The sequence below is a fragment of the Sturnus vulgaris genome, chromosome 6, assembly GCF_052056855.1.
Source record: "Sturnus vulgaris isolate bStuVul1 chromosome 6, bStuVul1.hap1, whole genome shotgun sequence".
Lineage (NCBI taxonomy): Eukaryota > Metazoa > Chordata > Aves > Passeriformes > Sturnidae > Sturnus > Sturnus vulgaris.
This window is the reverse complement of record NC_142248.1, coordinates 3,255,722-3,279,109: the sequence shown is the minus strand read 5'-3', so window position 1 is coordinate 3,279,109 and position 23,388 is coordinate 3,255,722. Positions and strand designations below refer to the sequence as shown.

The 23,388-nt window shown below is 41.7% G+C and overlaps 1 protein-coding gene across 8 annotated transcripts in view; it reads left to right on the top strand.

Annotated features, from left to right (window-relative positions):
- The window catches only part of TSPAN4 (tetraspanin 4), a 416,360-nt gene that overhangs the window by 147,565 nt on the left and 245,407 nt on the right, over positions 1-23,388 (top strand). For all 8 annotated transcript variants that reach the window (XM_088166703.1, XM_088166706.1, XM_088166705.1 and 5 more), the window contains one exon: positions 834-907. The gene's annotated coding sequence lies outside the window, so the exon portion shown is untranslated. The remainder of the gene's footprint in view (positions 1-833; positions 908-23,388) is intronic.

The following is a 23,388-nucleotide window of genomic DNA, read 5'->3' as shown; positions in this document are numbered from 1 at the left end:
AGGTTTAATTTAATCAATTAAAGAAAATATTTTAAATTTCTGTATGCATGAGATTTTGGGGAGACCTCTACTTTCTTTTAAAGCTATAAATGAAAAATTAGTTTTTGTGTTTATACAGAAAAAAGATCAGAAGTATAACTTCCTTAAAAACGAAAATAGTATTTAAGACTCAAATTCGAATGCTCTGTGTATTATGAAAATCTTTTTATTTTAGAAAGTTGGTCTTTAATTTTTCTTTTCAGTTTCTTGTATTTTTTCTTTTTCAACAAACTTCCCCCGTCCCCAGTATTGGATTTATACATTATATATTCTGGATGTGTAGAATTTCTCTACATGTCTTTTTTGAGTCTCAAGTCCATGAAGTGTTCATATCTGATCCAGTGTTTAATGGAATGATGTGCTCATATCTGATCCAGTGTTTAATAGGATTCAGATTATGCAAAGAAGGTTGATAATGCTGCCCTGTTCTAGTGAAGTGCTTGAGCATGGGCCTGAGTGGAAACATGCTGTGTGTGATGTTCAGGAGTGCCCATGGGAGAAAGGAGCCTGAATGCCATTGAGAGTGAAGAACACGATCCCAGCAGCTTTGGAATGTGATGCCTCCCCCTTGCTCTGCTCCTGCTGCCGTTCTGGAGCCACTCTGTGGCTTTCATGCACCATCCCTTTACAGTCACACCTTGCCAGGCTTTTCTCTGTTAGGTTTCAATCCAGTGGTTTTAGCATAATTAATGAGGGAGTGTCTCTTTTGTCCTTCCCAAAGGTTAGAAAGAGTTGTTTTTCTTGTCTGTTGTAAAAGATGTGTAGCTCCTGACACACGGGCTCTTGTTTTGCAGGTCCCCAGTTTGCTGGTTGCCACCTTGTCACCTGGGATCACATCGAGTGCTCAGAGCTCCCATTCCTCCATCAGGTTCGTGAGCAGTTGTGATCAATTTATTGATTTGAAATAACTTTCTGAGGAGATAATTGCTTTTCAACTGTATGCCTCAGTGAGTGGCTTTTTAGAGAATAGAAATGACAATGTGCAGAAAGTGGTACACTTAATATAATGGATCAGACTGGTACCAGGAGATGTTGCTTACTGCTGATGTGGATTGTGTTTCCTTGTTTCCCCTGGGGTGTGGTGGCCTGGGAAGACACTGTACTGAGCCCTTTGCATGAGGGGACTGGAGTGGGAATTGAATTATTAGCCCAGCATCCTCTGTTTTTTCTTACTGGCAACCTAACTTCAAATGATGTGGTTGTTGTTTTCCTGAATACTGAGCACAACTGTATTCTTTCATACTCAGATAATTTTTATTTTTTTAACATTTATTTATGACAAATGCTGATACGAGAATTCACTGTTGAAGAAAAAATAATTAAAAATAATAAATAAAAACCTACGTACCAAAGTCATGCATGAAATCTGTCAGTCTTCATTATTTCTCCCAAATCTGCATTCTTTTGCACAGCTTATGTATTTTGAATAGGAAAAATACCCAGGTCCAATCCTTGGAAATCATGCTATAAAAACAGTGAAGGTGTAGAAGAACAGAATGTGGGAAGGAAAGGACAGATAAACAGATTTAAAAAAGAGGTGCTGCAGCACCTGGCAGAGTTGCTGTACCTATATAGTTGATCACCCAGCAACAAATGGCTGAGAGACTGAGATATATTTGGGATAATCTCACAGACTGCAGCTCCTGAAGTAGGCAGAAAGGAACATGATGATGCATTGGTGTTTATGTTCAGGCCCTTCTAAAGCCCTGTAGGGAAAAATATTTCAGAATCTTCTGGAAGACTAAAGCTGGAAATAAAACACTGCAATAACTTCCAAGTGAATATATCTGAAGTGGTGAAGCTTTTCTGTAGAGGCTCAGTCTTTCTCCTTTATTTTATTTAAATACTTCCTATTTTGTTTTCCTTTAAACAGTTACAGGTGATAGAGTGACCAGTCCCAACGTGAGCAAAGTCAGATTTTGTCAGAAATCTAGAAAGAAAAAGAATTTCTGGCTTGCAGTTTAAAAGAAATTACAGGTGATAGCAAATAGTGATATTCACTGTTCACAAGCTAATGAAGACACTCAGAGGAACAATGACCATTACATGGTGTCCCTTTCCACTGGGAATTGCAGGTGATTTTTTAAGTCCATGTAGGTTTGTGGACTTTTGCAGCACATGTAAATTGAAGATTTGATTAAGGTCTATAGTGTGAAGTGGAATTGAAGTCCACTGGTGTTAACTGGTATCAACTTTTGACTTGGTTAATCTCACACCCTCAAAGGGTGGTGTTTCTTAGGAATTTTTTCATTGCTTGATTTTCAGTAATCCTTCTCCTGCTCCTGCGTCTCTAGGTCTTGGATTGCTTTGGTTTTATGGTATTTGGAGTTGGTTTCCTTGTTGTGTGGGGTTTTTTCCTCCTTTTTTAAAAATGTATTTTCTTTGGTTTTGATGTGTATCTTTGACTCTATGACTTCCGTGTTAATTAACTATACTAGTGGAATTAAGATCTGTTCTATATTGTTAACCTTACCCTGTGTCAATCGAATCAGATTAATAAAATCTCAGTGATTTATGCTAGGAAATAACTCTTTTTGTTACTTTTTCTCCCTTCATTTTGTTTGTGAAAGCTAAAGTACCTGTTATGGCACAGGCCCCTCAAAAGGGCTGTTCTGTCCATGTAGGTTTTGCAATTAAATGGAGCAGGTAGCATAGTTGTTGGTAATGTGGCCATAATTTACCCACTAATATTGTCTTTAATTGGACTAGGGGTTTTTGTTTTACTTGCTACATTACTATGTCAAAACTTGCTTTCCCCACTTTGCTTTCAGCTCTCGAACTGAATTACAGGTTTAGGCCAAGGAGATGCAGCAAACATAAACCTTCAGCAGTTGGACTGCCCCAGTTTTATGAATTGTTAGTGATTCTGTTGGTTTTGTATTGTTATATATTTAACTCAGCAGAGCTTCCAGGCAAGGTTTGAAGAAGAGTGGGAGGTTCTTTGTTTTCTTTGTTACTGTAAATATTCACACAGGATGACTGTATGATTTGGAGGATGCAGCTCTTAAGACCATATTTACTTGCTCATCCTTACAGCATTGTGCACAGAACTGCTGTATAAAGTGTGCAGGGGAAAAAAAAAAATCAAGCAAAATCTGTTCCTCTGCAGAAATTCCTTATCTGGAGTCTTTAAGGTGGTCTTTACAGACTAAAGACAAGCACTTTTTTTGTGGTGCAGGGCCTTTTGGGTAAACGTGGTGGATGAGTGAGTGCTGGGGGCATTGGTTTGGGCTGACAGTGAATGTGTTTGATTATGCATATGGTGAGTGTTTGTACTTCATACAAAAGAAATGTGAGTCTCCCAGGTAGTATTTCATCATGGAAATCAGGTAGTGTGGATTGTTATCTCAGGAGTACTGTCACTGGGAGGTGAGATTTAACCAGAATAGTCACTTCTGCTGTGCAGACAAGGTGATGACCTCGTGGAAAAATGTCACACTGTGCTGTTCCTTTCAGTGACACAAAGAGGGGGGAGAGGCTGCCTGTGTCACTGTAGTACTTGCACACAGACAAGGAGTCTAGACCAGGAGCTGTCAGGTTGTAGATTCTGGGGGATTTAAAAGGATCTTTGTGCCATGAAAAGGCTTCCTACCTGCATGCCTGATGTTAGGAGTGGAGTCGTTGTGGAGAGGAATAATGCTTCACTTTCCCCCCAGTGTTTGTTTTACTTTAGCTCTTCTGCTTCTTGCCTCACTGCTGACAAGGAGGCTGGTTTGCCATACTAAACACCTTAGGGCTGACAGGATGGAGAAAACCTACAGGCTCCTTTGACAGCAGTAATCAATAAGAAGTGAAAAAATCTCACTCTGAGAAGCACTTTTCCAGCTACAAATGGCAGTGGAAATCCTGAAGGTGAAACTGTGATTTTTAGCCCAAATTTTCAGCGAAGGACCAGGAATCTGAGACCAGGGAAAAGATTTGTAAACTGAGAGTTTCTTGCTGCTCATCTCTGTGTACCTCAGCCGAGGGGAGAACTACATTGTGTGAGACAGTCCTCCAAAATGCCTTCCTCAGCTCATCAGCTGGGGATTTGCTTATTGCATCCCCCAGGACTTAGACTCAGAATTGTTAAGATTGGAAAAGACCTTTATGATCATCTACCCTAACCATTAACCTGGCACCACCATGTTCATGTCACTTGGAGTGCCTCATCCACACATTTTTTGAGACTTCCAGGGGTGATGATTGCAGCACTTTCCCGGGCAGCCTATTCCAAAGCCTGTCCATCCTTTAAGTGAAGAAGTTTTTCCTAATATCTAATCTAAACCTGTGCTGGTGCAACTTTAGGCCATTTCCTCTCATCCTGTCACTTGTTACCTGCCACTCACCACCACCTCTGGGTCCAGCCATCCAGGTTTTTGCCCAGTGAGCAATGCACCCACCCAAAGCCAGGAGCAGCCAGCTTCTCCAGGGCAGTGCTATGGAAACAGCATCAAAGGCTTTACCAAAATCCACGTGGACACATCCACAGCCTTTCCATCATCCACTAGACAGATCACCTTGTCACAGAAGGAGATCAGGTTGGTCAAGCAGCCTCCCAGCTGCCTTTCAGAAACCCATCCTGGCCATGCCTGATGCCTTGGTTGTCCAGTATGTGCCACATGCTGGCACTCAGGGCAATCTGCTCCGTGACCTTCCCTGGCACCAGGGTCAGGTCTGCAGTTCCCCAAATCCTCCTCCTGAGCCTTCCTGTAGATGAGCAGTACAGTTGCTGACTTCAGCCAGCTGGGACCCCCCTGGTTCACCAGGACAGCTGACAAATGACTGGAATTGTCTTGGCAAACTCTTCCACCAGCTCCTCAGTGCCCTTGGTGGATCCCATCAGGGCTATAGGCTTGTGTGTATCTAGATGTGTAGCAGGGCACTGAGCATTGTCTCCTGGATTATGGGGGCTTCATTCTGCTCCCCATCTCTGCCTTCCAGCTCAGGGGGCTGGGTACACTGAAGATAACTGGTATTATGAAAGACTTGCTGCAAGAGCTTTCATTATCATACTGCAAGTTCCTCCAAAGTTCCCCCTTGCCTTATGAGAGATGGTGAATTTCTTCAATTCTTCTGAGAGCCAATGGAAAATGAGGAAACCTAATCAAAACTAGGCAGAAGGAAGGATCAGAATTAGTTTTTTAACCTAACAGGACTGATTTATTTTTAAAAATAAGTAAGCCATTTCTATGGAAGAAAAAAGTTTATTTCTTTCCAAATAGATTTAATTGCCAGCAAGTCACATTGAAAATGGCAATAACAACTTGTAATTACAAATGGGGATAGACAGAAATTCCCAGAGCACCTGGTTAATCAAAAAATAGAGGCTGAAGAGTGAGTATTTTTCATGCTGTGTTATAGTGATAATGGCAAGTCATTCAGAGAGCACAATAGGAAAAGTTAGGTCTAGCTGATATATTCTTGTTTTGTGACTCTGAGTAATTGTTAATACGGACTCTTGTCTTCTGTTGTCTTTATTTTGCAGGAAGCAATGCAAGCAAATAAGTATGTCTGTATCCCATATTGCTGTCTTACTCACAACTTAGCTGCTTATTTGGTTGCTATTGAGTTTTTATTTCCTTTATGTTAGTTGTGCAGCTAGGGAATTTGGTGGTAATAAAAACACAGGGCTCTTGCAGCACGCTTGGTGCTGATACATCTCAAAGTATGTGATAACCTCACAGTGCAGATATGTGCCAGGGAAAGCAGTTTGCCCCCATGGTCACTTGGCTGGCAGGAAAACTGGGATAAAGATCCCTGGCCTTGGGTCTCAGCTCAGGGCTCCCTCTGTCCGACCATGCAGCCTCTGCTTTGGTTTTTTTCATAGACCTGTTAGTGGTATCATTCCTCCTAAGGATGTGGGGAAGGTTTTAGATATTAAGCAGGTATCTTCCTGTCAGCACTAAATTAATTTTAAAGGGGACATACAAAAATAGCACATCCTTTTGTATTAGGTATCATTTGTCCTCTAGAATCATCTTTGCCAAATGCTATTAATGGCTACTCAAGAGATTCATTCTATTATCTTGACTAGCTTATTTCTAAAGTAGTTTGACATTTTATTTGTCTGACTTATCTGTTGTTGTAGGGAGATATTGGTTTATTAGCCTTTAGAAGGCTGAAATGTTAACCAGGAAATATGGGAGCTCCTTTCATTACTCTTTTACTATGAAATACGAACTCTCAGACTGGAGTGTCAGCTCTGCAGTAAAGAAGAATTCTGGCCTTGTGCTCAAGAGGGCTGAATTTGACTACAAGCAGTAGACCCTCTGTGGTAGGCTGCTTCTTCTTCAATCTTACAAAGCAGATTTAAGCCCTGCACACCTTACGTCTCAAATGGGAGACTGAGGTTGAGCTTTGTCTTCCTCTGGCACTGCCAACATCCCAGTGTGTGCAGTCAGCAGGAGCAAGCACTGCAGGAAAGGGAGCAGGCTGGAGTGAAGCTGGGCTCCTGCTTCCAGAGGAAACCTAGCTGGGAACAGCAGGACAGATGTCATTTAAAACATTTACAGGTGTCCCTGCTGGATGTGTGCTGTCAGCAATGTGAACTGTAATGGTAACTGTAGTATGTTAACAAAAAACCCTTTTACCTGGAGGAATTAGAACCATTTCATGTGGTCTTCTTTTAAACTGAACTTCTTTCTTCCTCAGCTAGTCCAGACATGCTTGACAGCAGCTGAAAGCTCCTTTGGAAGATTTTTGTATGGCTGTTCTGGTGTCCAGCCCTCTCTGCTTCATGATTTCCTGATCTCAGCTTCATGTGTCCACACACACTCTACATTGGGGAATGCAAGATAAATATTTGATTTTATTATGATCTTGGGGAGACACTGTGAGTAGGAGGGATTTATTGAGAGGCTAGGAGAAAGCTTGGAGTCTGATAAGCAGGGAAAACGAGTTGAGATGGAGCTGCAGTCTTCTGTGTGTGAGAGCACTATTTTACTTTGCATTCCATTTTGAGTCAGAGAAGATAAAAAGCATCTGATTAATAGAAGCCTGGATGAAGACATGTGCTGCTACACATGTATTTGGAGTCTGGTAAATCCTGGGTTTGGCACATAAAAAATCTGTCCTTTCAAGAAGGAGCTTTCCTCGTATTAGAGAAAACTGTAAGGTAAATGAAACAAATAAGTAGAGCAGGAGTGTATTATTAAGCAAGTTTTGTGTCAGTGAACGAATACCCACATTTTTAAAAAGAGTCTAAAACTAAAGCCTGCAAAAGTAAATTGATTTGTCTTAACAGTACATCTAAGAAAGCTTTTGCTTTTTGAGGATAAAATAATAGAAAACATTAGGCCTTCTTATAGCAAAGGTAATTGCACTCTTGCTTATTTTAATTACATTATTTTAAGTAGATCACCCACATGCTTAAACCTGTGGAAAACTTAGGAAAGCTTAGCAACCTGGCATATGGGCAGATTCAGGGGACTTTCTTTTACAGTGTCTGCATTGCTCCAGTGTTTTAGCATGGACTGCATGCAGTCAGAGAGAACATCTACTTGTACTTGTTTTTTAATCCAGACTGGTGTTAGCACTTCTTTTCTGGGTCAACTGATTTCGTTACAGACATGTTCGTTGCAGTCAGCTGTCTTGTAGCAGCAGTGATAAAAAGATAAAATCAGGCTTCTGAAAGCAATGGTGACAAGATTGGCTCAGAGTGGGCAAAGAGACTAAAAACAGGAACAACTTCATGTGGTCAGAGATGGTACTGAATATTTGCTTTCTGTTTTCTATTTAATGCCTACAGAAGAATGAGGCAGAAGTTACCATCTCAGTTCCTGGTTTCTTAAATGTGTGGCTCTGTTTTCCAGGTGCTTAGGATGCTCTGTGTCCCTTTGGTACTGAAAAAGTCTGGCCTTTGGTGTCATCTCACGGGCTGCAGAGCTCCAGGCACATTTTTAATAGCTCTTCCCCTCTACAGCTGCTTCAGTGGTGCACCAGAGCTCCTCTGAAAATTTGTGTGAAGGGCTCTTTTGAAAATATTTGGCTGCAAAGATGCAATGTGGAGAGCACTCAAAGGAGCACTTGGGTCTGAGCTGGGTTTGTAGGCACTAATGCACACAGTAGTGTAGCCACAGGCTGGTCTTTAAACTACTAGGGGACCCCCAAGAAAAAAGGTCACAAAGGTGATGCTAGTGGGTATAATGCATTTGGAAAATGCTAGGATTTCTGACATGATGGTTTTTCAAGCATTGCATGTGTTACCAAAGGCAGTTAAGTGCCTTCATAATTTGCAAGTGGAAGATATTTAGGTTGTCCAGGGTTTTGGAGTTTTGGCAGCCCTTTAGTTAGTACTTCAGAAAAAAATCTCTTGCCTCTACTTTTTACACATCTTGTGTGTCTTCTGTGGTGAATTGTGCCACACTGACAGTGTTATCATTGTTTCTTTCTGCTGAATTCCTCAAGGAATGGATGTGTAGCAAGAGGTCTGAGAGAGGATGCTTTGGATCTGCATTTGTTTGCCCTCTGGAGCTCTGCCAGTGTAACCTGGGGAGATTGTGGTGATGGGGAATCTTTTCTGGAGTTCAGGAAAAGAGAAGGAAAAAAAGCTCTGTGCTCTGAACAGAGAAGTTTGCATAAAGCACACTCTGTGGTGGAAACAAATCAGGTGGAAAAACAAGTCATGCAAGGTGGTTAGCAGTGCAACTAAATCTTCCTTTCTTCACTATGAAGCCCATCTTCTTTAAAAGAAAATGGCAATTACTGGCAGTTTGAACTTCTCAGTGGTGTTCAAATTATAGCAGGGTTTTATAAGCATGAGATGTGATGTTTTCCTTCTATTACAATAGCAGATAAGCTTTTCTCCCCCTCAGTTTGACCAGGACTTCGTCAGGCACAGAGAGGAGGGAGCAAGGGAGTAAGGAGGCAGAACCTTTCTTTTTATTTCTTGGCTGTTGGGTGTAGTCTCACAGTGAGGGATACGAGCCACACAAAAGCCCTGATCCACTGTCTTTTCAGTTCAAAGACTTTAATCTATTTAAAGAGATTTGAAACAAACTTCAAACCTGTCTCCTTCAGTTAAGCTCAGGTCAACTTGGAAAAAAGAGAGATTAAAATAATATTATCCTGGAGGACACCCTGTCTTCTGCTTGCTTGGTGTAGAGAGCTTTGTGCATGAGCTCCTTGCCTGCTGTCATGAGAGATCTCCCTCTGGTTTCAACACTCAGATTGTTTTGGCTGATTGCTGGAGGTGGAAGTGCTGTTCTCTATAATCCTGCCTATCCCTATCCCTATCCCTATCCCTATCCCTATCCCTATCCCTATCCCTATCCCTATCCCTATCCCGTTTTTCCTCAAAGCAGTGGATACTTTTCCTTTTCTGTTTTTTTATGTAAGATCACAGGTTGTAGTGGAGGTGACCTAAGTAGCCAGCAGAGACTTGAAATGAAGTTGAAACAAAATGAACAAAGCTGTAGGGAAATTGAATTGGATTGGAAAGTTTTCACTGTGTGATCAGCCAGATCCTAAGCTCTCTGTTCCTGGACTTTTCCTAAAACAAGCTACTTTAAATTAATTATATAGATATTATCCCCTATGAGCATATTTGTTCTGGGGTAGGAGTGTCTATGTAGAAACTGAACTCTTGAAATCCCTTGAAAGTATTGTGCAGTAACTACTTTGATTAATTTCTAAGCATATCAGGCCCTACAGCGATTACAGCTGCTATTGCTTCTGCACCTCACTGCTTGCCTAAAGTAGCTCAGACTGTGCCCAGTCAGGTTCAGAATTGTGGCCTTTCATTTTATCTAAACTAGCAGAAGCAAACAATCTTCTCGATGCTCCATCTAAAAACGTGTTAGCACAGATTGAAGCTCTGCACTGTGGATCTGTGTGCTGACTCCACAAACCTCCCACCCTTTGCCACCATCTCTTTCATAACTGCAGAGTTTAAATGTGGAAACATCTCTAAGTCACACAAGGATATTTGGCTCAGAAAATGAGAGGAGGAGGTCAGTGCATCCCATGAAGTGATACATGAGGGGATGAGAGGTGTCTAATGGAAAAGACTGGAAAAAGGCAAGGGAGGAATACTGAAGGAGAGAAAATGAGAAGGGAGTGGAAGCAGGGAGAGGCTGTAAGGTTCTGATGAACTGAAAACGAGTAGTTGTTAATATACAGGAATTGCTCTGTGACTTTGGATAGGCTGGGCTTCCCTGGCTTTCCTGCCATGCTGTCCCTGCTCAGTTCAGCAGAGAACTTGGCCTTCAGCACTCGGGGGTTGCCATCTGTCATCGTCCCCCCCGGCCTGTGAATTATCTGTGCTCGTCTAAAGGCATGGGCTGCTGAATGTGTGAGCTCTGCTGTCACTCCAGGATTGATTCTGCAGCTCAGCTGGAGGACACATGGTAGAGTCTCAGCCCCCAAAAAAGCCCCAAAGCAGCTCTCTCCAAGGTTCCCAAAGAAGGAGGAGTGCAGGGCTCAACTGTGCTGTAGCCAAGGCTGAAGGCAGAGAGCAATATTTAAAACTGAAAAAAATGAAATGCTGTTCGCCTCTGTGGACCTTAGTTTCGTTATTGTTTGGATGAAGTTCACAGAAATTTGGTGTGATAACTCAACTATTTCCAGTATGTTTAAAACTATCTGCAAGCATCTGAGTTCACCCTCACCTTCCATTCATGCTAAGGGGGAAGTGTGATACATATATTAGACTGACCAAAATAACCCCAGCACTTTGCACCCAGTGGGCAGCTGATGAATGTGATGTTCTGTTTCAATGTCACTGTCTCCCTGCAGTCACTGCTTAGACACAAATGACAGAAACACAAATACATTCCCAAAATTAGGGAATAGTTACAGTTCATGAGCAGCAGAGGGTTAGATTCAAAACTGGGGAAGCTGCTGTAGCTTCATTAAAGTTTCACTTATTTATGTTTACATTATTTTATCAGCATGATTTCACAGCTCTAGTTTAGAGCATGGCATTGAGTGTAACTGAGTCAGCTTAAATAAGGTGGAAGTGGATTCTGTTGTGAGGAGATCAGAGCTGGGAGGGAGACTTAGCTCTCTAAATCAGATGTGCAGTCAGTAAAAATAATTATGTGGAACTACAGCCTTAATAGAGTGCTACAATTTTATACCAGCTCCTGATATGACTGGTAAATTGTAGCTAAAGTTTAATTTACTCACCACCCCCTGCTCTTCATGCTGACTGTCATAATTATGAAAGCTGCTCTCATCTGATCATGGTCTTAAGAATTATCACTATGAGGACACTAAAGGTAGGTTGAGAGTGAGTTATCTACTCCATAGCATGAATTTATATACTAGTTATGCCGGTGGAATTATCAAAGGAATTTGGCATTCTGGAAGTCCTTTTCGTAGGCCAAGTGCATATTACAGTTCTATTAATTTAATAATTGAAGCTTACCCTTACTGAAAGTGTGTTGATGCTGTTTATAGTAGTTTTGGAAGATGCAAGGTCTGTTTACAGCTTCAGTCTCATCATGTCTTTCTGTTATTACAGAGCTATTTGAAATTTTGTTTGAGGTTAAATCTATGCAATTCCTTCATATCAACTGAATAATAATTCCAGTGTATTGAGAACAGGGGTTTTTTTTAGCTAATTTTGCCAAATAATTTTATCTATTGCTTTATAGTTTAATAGAAACTTTCTGAAGTGCTGAAGAGAGCTTCACAGTATTTTTAAAAATTTTCATAATGTGCAAGTGGAAGATACTTGGGTTGTCCTGGGTTTTGGAGTTTAGGCAGCCCTTGAGTTAGTATTTCTGGACATGTCTGTGGCACAGATTTAGATATTCTTTGCCATTTTGAATTTCTTTCTTTTGACTTCATCAGGTACTAAATCTAATAAGGGCAGACATGTCACTGTAAAATTGAAGCAGAGACAGGAAATAGGCATTTTTCATATGGATTAATTTCAACAAGCTTGATTTCATATTGCTTTTTGAAAAGCAGCCTGACACGATAAATGACAGCAAAGGAAATTCTGTTTAACAGTTCCTGACCTCTTTTTTTAGTAGTATTCCTGCACAAGTTGCAGTATTGAAGCCTAAATATAGAAAATAGGCTGCAAGCATATTATGAAGCTTTCCATAGGTATAAAGAGTGTTCTCCAAAGTGCTTTGAGTAATAAAGTCCTGCTAAGTAAGAGTAACTTTGCTGTTGTCAAGTTCTGTTAGGAAAGTGAAGGGATAGAAAAGTGGAGATTCTCCTGACAGATGTTAGCCATGCCCCTTGATGCACATCTGGCAAGCCCCTGGACTTAAACTGCAATATCCTCACAGACATTACCATGCACTGCTTGATCAGTGCTTCTCTGCCCCTTGCCTGGCAAACACATCACTAAGAATGTTTATTGTCTGGTAACAATGGGAAATCTGTCATTTTAGAGGTATTTATTGCCAAGGTCGACATGAGGTGACAAAGCCCGAGGAGGGCAGTAGATCTTACTGGGAATGACAGAAGAGGATGGCCAGATCCTTTATCAGGGAGTCTTTAATTTCAGCTATCCCTGCTAATAAGTCTCTCCTGGCCTGGGAGAGCTCTCTTACAGTGTCTGGATCAGAGAGGATAGAACATGTATAGGAGGGTATTGCTCTTCTCCTCTTACCTGGTGCATGTGGGCAGAAGAAGTCAGTGAAAGCCATGGAGCTGCCACTTGCTGCTCCACCACCTCCTTTAAAATCTTTGGTGCACATTATTAGAGGCACGTTAGCAGAAATACATTTAGTGGTACAAGCATACAGAAAAACATGCTCGTGAAGATCAGTCACTCTGAACACAGAGAACTCCAAGCATTCTCTCTGCCTCCTTGTTCTGTGGGAAATCTGTGACACAGCTAATTGTGACAAAACCAATTTTTTAACTGATTCGATATTGCATCTGGAAAAATGTCAAGATATTTTGCAGCCTTACTTGTAGTCAAGCAAACGTTGAGCAGAAATTTGCATAAGACACCTTATTCTCTTCATAATACATGTATATACACGTGATAAATACAAATATATCTCTATTCCTATAGAAAAGCAGAGTGTGGAAATAAAATGTTCATTTCTTAGAATCCTTGACTACAGTGGTCCCTCATATAGCCCTAATGGTTTCTGGATGGATTATTTCTTTTTCTTTTTTTCTCCATTGTTTTGTGCCTCTAAGAAAGGAGCAAAGGCCAACTTTGGCAGCAGCCACTTTCCTTTTGAGAACCTCTGTTCTTTGCTGTATGTCAGATGGTGTTAGAGAATAGTTTCTAAACCAGATTAATTGAGTTCAAACAAAGTTCCCAAGCTTTGCAGAAGCTGTCAATTTGCGTTTTTATTTTTATTTCCTTTTTGACACAATTTAGTGTCAAAAAGAGTTCAAAATCCAACATGACAGCATGATGGGAAGGTGTTGTGCCTTCTTTCCAATTTAGAAGAATTGCTTTCCAAGTGAGAAGATCTCCAGCATCTCCTAGTGCTGTGAAGAATGCAGCAAGTACAAAGATGCTCTGCAGTAAATGTCTCCAGGAGCTGGTGAAGCCTGAATTTGGGCATGGCTGAGCCAATTGAGACCCTTCCCAATATGAAATACCTCACATGCTGGGACTGTGAGGAGCAAGTATTCTGCTCTTGTATCTAATTTGCTAGCAGGAAAACTATGTTTGTTAATTTTTAATGACTTGGTGCATTAGGTTTCTTTGCAAATCCTTGTCTCCTGTCCAGTATTAGCTTCCTCTTGGGAAAGCCTTGAGAATGAAAGGAAATCCAATTCCAGATAGTATATTCTGACTGACTGGTTCTTTATCTTGGACACAGTTGCATAGCTGCTGTATTCTGTTATTGTATTTATTCCTACCTGTTGCCTGCAGTGGGGTTTGGTTCCCTCCCAGGGTGAATCTCCTGTTCAACCCTGTCACCTACAGTTGTGTTGGTGTGATGAGCTGTTTGGGCATAGTCAGGTTCCCTGAAGGAGTAAATGAAAAGCTTCCTACAGGTTTTGTCAGTCTCTTGAGCGCCCTCCACAAGCTAACTGCTCACTTAAGATAGTGTTGCTTTGTCTCTAGACAATTTGAAATACCTTTGCCTTCAGATCTGAGTTTCAGTGAAGCTGTGTATGCAATTTCTTAACCTTAAACTGTTGTTTAAACTTGTGCTTCCCTAACAGAGCACAAAACCAGGTACTTAACTTTATGAATCTGCTTGTAGGCTTGAATGCCTACAAAGTACCAAGCAGGTGCCAGCTCTTGCATTTGCCCCATTCAGTATTGTTCAGTATTCTGGATGGTTCAGAAGCTGCCCTGTAAATCTTAAATCTTTGGCTTGGCAACAGAAATGCCATGCAGTTAACTCACTCCCCGGTTTTTGCTATGCTTCATCTGCTTTTCTGATTTCATTTGAGATTTGGTAACACCAGGTCTGCAAGTGGCAGTGACAGCCCCAGGTGTTTGCAGGCACATAGCCAGAGGTGTGTGCTTAAATGCATGGATGTGCGTGTGCACACTGAATGCTTCTGCAATTCCATTGCATTATGAGTTACCATCATCACTGCCAGTGGGCTGCCAGGGTTTTATTTCATTGCACTGACTCTCAAGGTGCCCTAAATGAAGGAAGGAATGACAACACCTCTACTTGGAAGGCTCACATTCTAGAGATTGCTCAGGAGGGAAGTGCTTGACTTGGCAAGTTCAATTTTGAAAGCAATCTTTTTCAGGGTACTGAAAGATAACAAGGGAGGAATCCTGCCCAGGAAACCAGACACTCAATTTACCAACTGTCAGACACGTGGCATTGACTTTGAACAAAATGAACACCAGGCTCTCTGAGGCTTGAGATGTCAGTGGAGCCCAAAAATCATATACACATATTTGAATGATGCAGACGAGTGGCCTTTGTATAGCAAGGTTGCTTTTATCTCCTTAAGTAAAATAATGGCATCCACAAAGGTGACTTTGCTAGAGGGACGACTTCCATACAATCTAGATGTTGAAACAAATACCTTGAAGATGTGTAGAGTAATGAATTTTAATTGATTGCATTCTTCTTTCCGTGGGAAAACGTTTCTCTATATTTTATAGCATGTTTCACTTCAAATGCTGATCCTTTTTGAAGGGGTTTCCAGTTTAGTTTGAGAAGATAAGAAGTGATGAGTGTTGAGAAGGATATAATGTGTTGAGATAAGCTATTCTGTCTTTTAGCATGCATGTAGTGCTTTGAGGATTAGAATTAAAAACCACAAGTTTGGAAAGGTTGATTAACTTGTTGAGCTAGAACAGGCAGAAATGGTGGTCTAAGTTTACAAACATGGGTGGTTTTCTGTGAGTTTGTTTGTTTGCTTTGGTCTTTTGGTTTTGTTTGTTTTGTTTTTGGGTTTTTGTTTGTTTGTGGGGGTTTTTTTTTCTTGGTGTGGTTTGGTTTTAAAGCCTCAGCTGTCCTGCTGCTGTGTTAGATGCCTGTCAGTTTGCTTAAGCTGACACCTTTATATTTCCCAGCTTGGAAGCTGGGTCTGTGGTGTTTCTTAGAGGATTTTGAAGGAGCTGCCAGGCAGGTACTTTGCAGGGATATGAGAGGTGGGAGCTGCAGGGGATAGCACGCTGCAGGTAAGAACAGCTGCAGAATGCCCCGTTGTGTCCCTTGGACCTGCTGCTCTTGCTTTGGGCCAGTGATGCTGCTCCCAGCACATGCCAGGCCTGGGACTGAAGTGTGTTGAGTCAAACCATGAGCTGAAGCTGAGTGAACAGTCACAATCTGCCTCCAAAAATTGATGTAAGTGTGCTAATCCTGCCTGTGATGTTCCTTGGAGATCAGATTTTGCCTGTGAAATGAGAGGTTTGTTGACAAACCCCCAGATTTGCCCCTGCATAGCTCCACCAAGGACAATGACTGTGTTTCCTGGGGATATCCCCAGGTGTAAGAAAGGAATGGAACATGGAAGGGGCTGTGGTCAGGTGGGGCTCAGCCTCTTCTCCCAGGCAACCAGATGAGAGGGAATGGCTTCAAGCTGTGCCAGGGCAGGTTCAGGTGAGACATCAGGAAGAATTTCTTCACTGGAGGGGTGGCCAGGCATTGGCATGGGCTCCCCAGAGAAGTGATGGAGTCACCATTCCTGGAAGTGTCCAAGGAATGGCTGGAGGCAGCACTTAGGGCTATGGTTTCATTGCCATAGAACCATAGAATATTCGACATAGAGCCATGGAATATTGTGGAGTTGTGATGGACCTTAAAGATCATCTGGTCCCCACCTCTGTCATGGACAGGAACACCTCCCACTAGATCAGGGTGCTCAAGCCTGACTGAACACTTCCAGGGTTGGGGCATCCATAAGCTCCCTAATCAACCTGTTCCAGTGTTTCACCACACTCATGGTAAAAAAACCTAAACTTTCCCTCTTTCAATTTGGAAATTATTTTATTATTACTCTTTGTCCCATCACCGTAGTTCCTGACAAAGAGTCCCTCCCTGGCTGTTAATAGGTCAGAGATTGCACTTGATGATCTTGGAGGTCTTTTTCAACCTTAACGATTCTATCTGTTATGATTTTGAATTACAATAATGCTTTAAAAAATACATTTTACAAGATTAGCTTTTAACTAAAGTCGAAAGAAAGCTGACAAATCCAAGGGGAAAAAATATGTTGTTCAGTGGAAATTTAGATCATACTTTGGTTTTGATACACTCCTCTGTTTCCAGCAGGAAAAACCTCCCACTCACTATGGAGGAAGGTGATTTTCAAGCCCTGTCTTGCAAGTTGGAAATTTAAATGCAGTATCACTGTGGGTGCAGGTGGCACTGAGAAAGTGAAACAGGGCTTAAAATATGAATATAAAAGACCCTTTGTGAAGTAGATCTAGGTAAAAAGTGAGACTCCAGTCCTGTGTGCTGCCACTTAGATCTTCCTTCTGATAGGGATTGCACCCTAGCAAATTCAATGTTGAGATCAGATTATGATCTGTGGGCTTTAATTTGCCTTACCATTTCAATCTTCAAAAAGGGCAGGAAGGAAGACCCAGGGGGCTACAGGCTTGTTAGTCTAACCTTTTCCTGGAAGAAAAAGTTAGTTAGGGTTAGTTAGTCCATGGAGAAAATGATACTGGGTGGTATTGAAAGGCACTTAAAGAAGAATGCAGTCATCAGGTATAGTGAACATGGTTTCACAAAGGGAAAGTCTTGTTTAACTGATTTGATCTCTTTGTATGGTAAAGTCTCCTGCCTAATGGATGAAGGAAAGGATGTGTGATTTTTCTGGATTTCAGTAAGACATTTGATGCTGATACCTTCACAGGATCCTTCTGGACAAGCTGACCAACTGTGGGATGAGAGGCTTTGTGTTGTGCTGGGCAAAGAACTGGCTGAAGGGCAGAGCTCAAAGGGCTGTAGTGAATGAGGTTTCATCTGGCTGGCAACCATTCACCAGCACTTTTCCTCAGGGTTCAGCTCTAGGCTTGTTCAGTTTATTTATCTCTGATCTGAATGCAGGATTTGGCTGTACCATTAGCAAATTCGCTGACAGTACCACGGTGGGAGGTGCTGTTAGCTCTCTGGAGAGCCAGGAGGCCTCGTAAGAAGGATCTGGATAGATTGGAGCATTGGGCTGTCATTTGGGGTGAAATTTGGCAAGGTGAAATTTAGCTGGATGCTGCACTGGGATCGAGGAATGCTGGGCACTAATATACATTGGTAGAAGAGTGGCTGGAGAGCAGCAGGGATCTGGGGGTGCTGGTTGGCAGCAGCTCAGCAGAAGTCAGCAGTGTGCCCTGACAGCCCAGAGATCAAATTCCATCCTGGGCTGCATCAAACACAGCAAATCCAGCCCATAAAAAGGGTGATCATCCCTCTGTGTTCAGTGCTGGTGCTGCCTCATCTTGAGTACAGTTCTGGGCCCCACCTTGAATGGATCCAGAGGATAAGAAACCTGGTAAAAGGGCTGGAAGGAATGTCCTGTGAAGAGCAGCTGAGGACTTCTTCTAGTTTGGAGAGAAGGAGGCTGAGTGGCCACCCTGCTGCTGCTCTCTGCAGCTTCCTGAGAAGGGCAAGTGGAGAGGGAGGTGCTGATCCCTTCTCCCTCGTATCCATTGATAGGGAATAGCTCAAAGTACACCAGAGGAGGCTTGGACTGGACATTGGGGAGCATTTCTGACAGGATGGTCCAGCACTGCAGCAGGCTTCTAGAGAGGTGATCAATGCCCCTTTTACACTGCCAGTGTGTAAGAGGCATTTGGGCAGTGCCTTTAGCAGCATGCTTTGACTTGGTGAGCCCTGACCTGGCCAGCCAGTTGGATCAGATGGTTGTTGTAGGTCCTGTCCAACTCACATAGTCTGTTCTATATCCTATATCCTTCAGGTGTTACCTCTCTGCTCTTACAGGCAGTATCAAGAGGAGGTAAACCTGTGAGGTGCTTGTTTCTCAGTGCTAACAAGAACACCAGGAATAGTGTGGGAAAGCACAGGCTGGACATCAGAATGACAGGAGACTCACCCTGCTTGGCTTTTGAAACGATTAAGATGGTCAGAAAAGGGGAGATACATATGGCTTGGGATCGAATTTTTGCTTGTGGACTACAAAATCTCTTTTTTATTAAATTGATGTGGTTAGTGGGTGACAACTGTGACATTGTTTTGTGAAATATAGCCTTTAGACTTCTTTTTGAAGGGATAAAAAAGCCCCAACCCTTCTTGATTTATGGAGAAAAAAGTCTTAAGCTGTAGATGACACTAGCAATGAAAATGTCAGGCTCTGTGTGTGTAATACATAACACTGTGCTGTGTTTTCCCTCTATTTAATTGCTATGGGACAATACCAGGACTTTGGCTCTTCTGATTGCTCATTTTGAATGTAGCTTTTCTCAAGGAAGGAGAGAGAGTTTCATATTCCTAGGGAGCATCTGAATGGCTGCAACCTTTGGCCTTCCTCCACAGAAGTCAGCAGGATTTGGTCATCTCCTATGGGAAAATGATAAAACCTTGAGAATATGTAAAAAAGGGGAATTTTCAACAGAAACTTATATTTTTTTGCATCAGCTGCTGGAAAGCCCTCCTCTTTCTTGATTCCAAGGGATGTCTTTAATTTTCATCCAAAATGTATTTATGTCCTGCCCAAATATTTTGTCCTTCTGCTTTTACTCTTGAAAAAAAAAAATCACAAGATTGAAAGCTTTCAACACAGGGGCAACTGCAAGAATATTTTACTGAGGAAGGATAACTGTGGCACCCCTAAGTGACTGGCATGGATGATTTTTGCAGAGCACGTCTTCACTCTTCAGCCCCTTCTTACATTATGACCAAGGGAAATACTGCTGAATGCCTTTATTCTTTTTTTGCCCATTGTCCTGCTTTTAGCTGCAATAGTTACTTTTCTTCATGGTACCTGGTACAGTGCTGTGTTTGGGGTTCAGTATGGTGATAACACTGATGTTTTAGTTGTTGCTAATTAGTGTTTACTCTAAATTAAGGATTTTCAGTTTTCCACACTCTGCCAGTGAGGAGGTGCACAAGAAGGGAAGGAGCATGGCCGGGAGAGCTGATCCAAACTGGCCAAAGGGATGTTCCACACCACAGAATGTCAGGCTCAGGATATAAACTGGGGGGAGCTGGCCTGGAGCCACTGAACACTGCTGAGGGACGGGCTGTGCATCACTCAGTGGGGGATGATGTGCTGTGCATCACTTGTGCTTCATGGGGCTTTTAATTCCTCTCTTTCTCCTTTCCATCACAATTATTATTGTTGTTATTATTATTTGCATTCGTATGATTATAATATTTTACTTTGTTTCAGTGATTGAAATGTTCTCCTCTCAACCCAAGAGTTCCAATTTTTTTTTCCTGCTTCTCTTCCCAATTCCATCAGGGTAGGTTGGGGGTGGGAGTGACAGGCAGCTGCGTGCATTGCTGCCAGCTGGGGTTAAACCATGGCACCTGTACATCAACAGATAATGAACAACCCAAAATTTGCTTTCCCTGGGAAGAAGTCTCCCTGTTCTTCAGCAAGCAGTGAGGTGGCTTGTGTGAATCAGGTCATTACAAGAACTTTGCATTAGGCTAATAGAAGATCATGGAATTGGCTTAACACTTGAGCAGTTTTATGACTGGAATTGCAGAGCTGAATGCTCAGCAGAGGGATGAGATCATCCTGGCCTTGCATTCTGCCTCAGCATCCACTCAGAGATGGCAGAGCATTGTCAAGGACAGGGGAAACTGCAAATGGATGTGCCAGAATATCATCATAGCCAAGACATCATGCCTATGTAAGAACAGGAAAATGACAAAAATACCACCAGTAATTAAAAGTGGAGTGATTTCCTGGAGTCACGTCTGACTCTCATCTGCTGAGTTCATGGAGGTTAAACCCATTAATGGATGGCAGGTTGCATCCAGCTGACTACCAACATTGCTGCTTTAATTTGTGGCATTCCCTGGTTGTCTTACATGGCTCTATAACTGCAGTAGGATGTCTGGTGCAGCTGTTTAATATTTTTGTATAAGATAGTGTGCACAGTGTTACCATTAAATCTGATTTATTCAGGTTTTTAAAAATTTTGGTGTTACACTGAAACACAGGTTCAGTTCTGCTTGTTTGTTAAACCCTGTTACAATACAGGAGCTGAGTTTTAATGAGCAACTTGGCTGAGATAATTTACAGGCACCTTTTGCAGGAGTAAAATATTGGAAATAAAATTGGTTGGAAATAAAATTTCAGTCTCGGGCTGCCATGGGTCAGTCATTGTAAAGACAGTTTAAAAATAATTAAAACATTCTCACTGGATAAAAGTTTTGAATGAGGTATATGAATTATAAATGTTAATGATGTATTTCCAAAGTCAGAATCAGATTTATGAAGATACTGCAGTATCCAAAGGCGCAGGTAGATGTTTTATGGAAATAACAAACTTAAATGTCATTGAGGGCCTCAAAGATGAGGGGGTTTTTTTTTAAGCTATTTTGGCACTTTGCCTGAATCTTTTTAATGAGACCCAGTTTGCTAAGGGAAAAGGAAGTAGCACTTTGGAAAGCTGAACTCTGCAAAGTGTTTGAAACTGTTCTTGAAGAATCGAGAGATCTATTAGTGCTGTACTTGTTTCTGAAAATTGGACATTGAAGAGACTTCTGTAAAAGGCAAAGGCAAAGCTGTATCCTGTTAGAATTGCAGGAGCAAGTTTAAGACCAGTGGGAAAACTTGCTTTGAGGTAGTGAGGAGTAGTGATAAGATCTGCCAAGCTGGGAAATGGATAAGATTTCCTTATTCCTTTGCCTAAAACAAATGTTTGGATTTATTATCATTTTATTGATTAAGCTGAAAAATTGGAGGCTTTTCTCTTTTGTAATTTCAACTCAAACTATGCAGCACAGCCTCTGAATGGAAAGTAGAATAACAGGAAAGAGATTTTAAAATAATTTCCAGATAGCTCTATATAAGCACTAAAAACAGAAATAAAGGAGATTTTATAGTTTCACAGTAGCATCAAGAAATGAAAATCAATCAATATGGACCAGGTATTAAAACCCATCAGCTCACGGTTGGAAGTAAAACAGGTGCAACATTCATAGTAAGGAAAGCAGATGGAAAAAAATGAGCAGATTAATGGGAATATTTTAAATACGTGGGTGTGTGTCCATGGCCTTTTATTGCAAGAGAAAATCCATTAAATTAAGCTTAATTTGTTCACCAAAGTCCAGTTCTACGTGTTGCACAGTGGGAATGTGTGGTAGATTGACCCTGGCCAGTGACTGAACACCCACTGGCCAATTGCTCCCTGCCTGCAGCCCCTCTCCAGTGGGATGGGGGAGAAAAGTGGGAGGACAAAGGTGAGAAAAGATGAGTTTGAACGAAGCAAAGCTTTGTGTGCAAGCAGAGAAACCAGGACATCAGCAGGCAGGCAAATTCTGTAGCAGCAAACAGCCCTCCCTCCTCCTCCTTTCCTGATTTTTGATTGCTGTCCCCAACTCCATGGGCTGTGGGATGTCCCTTTGGTCACCTGGGGTCATCTGTCCTGGCTGTGTCCCCTCTTGCCCTGCTGCCCAGCACTCAGGGTGAGTGTTGCCATTGAGGAGGGATTTTTCCTGGTTTTCCTCCTGCGTAGTTGCTGCTGGAATTGCTGTGCCTGGTGGCAACTGTAGAAGGTGACTGCAGCTGCTGCAAGTTTCTGCAGTGCCTTGGCATTTTTCACATGGCCATTTTGCCAGAATTCACCATTTTCTTGGATCAAGTGCATTCCATAATAAATCCATCAACACGTGTGTCTTTCTGGTCACAAGTTGGAGTTGTGTTGCCATTTTCCACTGCTGGAGAGGCTTGATTTTTATTGCTAATTTATTTTTACCAATTGAAGTTTTGGAGTTTTGTAGAAATCAGTTCCCAGGGTGTACTTTGCTCATGTGGGATGTCATCTTCTTCCCTTCAGCTATGGCTGAGGCCCTCTGTCTGACTTTAGTTGAACCCATTTCAGTTGCATCTAAGGGCTCTAAATCCTCAGCTTCTTTATTGCATTCATTTGGACATGATGAATTCCACATGCATGTGAATCTCATATTTTGGAATATCTTAATTTTTGGCGTTGCAAAGTTCCCTTGTCTTTCCAGTGGTGATTGTTGCTTAAAACAGAGCTGGATGCTCAGTGGGCTGGGTAGTTTTGTTTCCAGTGCACGGGCTGTGATTTTGGTCAAAGTGCATGAATTTGGGCTTTTGAATCAGTTTTGCAGATGTGCAGGAGGCAGTTCTGGGAGTTATATGTTGACATTGCATTTAAATGAGGTATTTACTAATTTTTCCCAATCTTACTAGCTGCTTTGGTTCTAAGTGTCTGTATTTTTTTTTTTTTTTAATTAGAGACTCTGTTATATATCTCCTTTGTAACTTGAGTGGACATCTGTGTCTAACTTTCCTGAAAATTCTCACTTCAGAATGATAAAAGCGTATAATAAACAGTGATTATTTGTAACTGGTACAGAGTATCTCTCAGAATACCACAAATATGGAGCTCTTGAGAGCTGAGAACTATTTTATACCATAACCTTACTAATATCTTATCCCTACCCACTCGTTTAATGGAGGCAATCTGTTTTTAAAGTTTTAGAGATGTGTTTAAAGTTGCTATTTCAGTCTACATTTTTATATTTTCCTCTGCCTGAAGCAGCTGATATCCCCTGAATCCTGAACAGGCTATTTGTGTGTGAAGAAGCATTATGGCTCTGCCTGTGTAAACAGAATTTGAGTTGCTTCTGAATGCCCAAGCAGTGGCAGAGTTAGGTAAATAAACTAAGTACATTAATTGCTCCTACATCCCTTGAGTGCTTCCACTTTGTAGGTTTTACAGTAATGTTAATGTACTGTAATCCATTATTATTTGCAAAATTAAAATTTTCTTTCTTTGCCTGCATCTGCCACTGTTAATTCAGAAGCTCTAATAAATGCATTAAAAGAGGGAAGTAATAAGCAAAAGAA